This window comes from Penaeus monodon, chromosome 24 (genome assembly GCF_015228065.2).
Source record: "Penaeus monodon isolate SGIC_2016 chromosome 24, NSTDA_Pmon_1, whole genome shotgun sequence".
NCBI lineage: Eukaryota > Metazoa > Arthropoda > Malacostraca > Decapoda > Penaeidae > Penaeus > Penaeus monodon.
In genome coordinates, this window is record NC_051409.1 from 42,840,820 (window position 1) to 42,841,958 (window position 1,139).

The following is a 1,139-nucleotide window of genomic DNA, read 5'->3' on the forward strand; positions in this document are numbered from 1 at the left end:
CGACTTAAGGAAAGCATGCGAGGTTTTCCTGTGCTTACTCCACCAACGAGAAGCAGAAGTGGTAGAGAAGAAGACTAGATTTGATTTGATTATTAAAATTAAACTACCGCGTCAATGGAAAACTAGAGAAAGAGAAACTTTGTATAAGATTCCACGCAGATTTATGGAAAATATTAATATATTTTGTTGACTGTAAATAAAAAAATTTTAGTTCTTTAATTCGCACATGTATTCGTCCGTCGACCATATGAATTTCGGTAACCTAAGATATTTTTATGCTTAGGGCGAATTTAAGCAAAATTTGCATTCCTAACAATATCAATGTGTGTGGTGTGTGTGGTTGTTAGCTACGAAACATATAGAGAAGAAAGTTTGATTTCAGATACCATACTTTTGAGAATAGCTATTCAAAAGTACCTTGTTGTTATCTGTCCGGGAATGGAAAGTAGAGAAAGCAGCTTATTATTTGAATTTGCGTTACAGGCTGGGAGCTGAACGGGTCTGGGGGATAATTGAAATTATCGGGGAGAAAGAACAAGAGATATCAACAAAAGTCTGTACAGAAGGATGTAGAAGTTGTTGATTAATTTCTTTTGAACAATAAATTTTCATTAAATTAAACGGGTCCACCAGTTTGGAGTTAATTCGTGTACTGGAAGATCAAACGTTCCGTGAGTGTGTCAGATGCAGTTTCATTCTCAAACAAAGTTAAAATAAGCCGCACAGGATGCAGCATTGAAGAGCAGAACGTCTTATTCCAAGGAGAAAAATAGCCTCGTTCCCACTCTAAATTCTATCTCTAAACATGATCCTGCCAACAAAGCGAAACAGCGGTCATTAGGCTGTAATATTTCTCTTTCCGTAGCGATTTGATGCTCAATACAATGAATCAAAGCGTTCGGATTTCTCCCAAATTGCGAATGAACTCCTTTGCAGTTATTTCACAAAATTTGGTATTCATTTCTCTATTCAGAGTTCGTGATTTCGTTAGAATCACAGGATTTACTTTCAGTTTTTAATTACTAATTTCCAATGTCTTATCACGAAATCTTATCAACTACTTCTCTCATGATAGCGCATCTCGCCCGTACCCGGACCTCCTTCCCTTTGCTTTGATGTCGTGAGGCAGCTGACCTTAT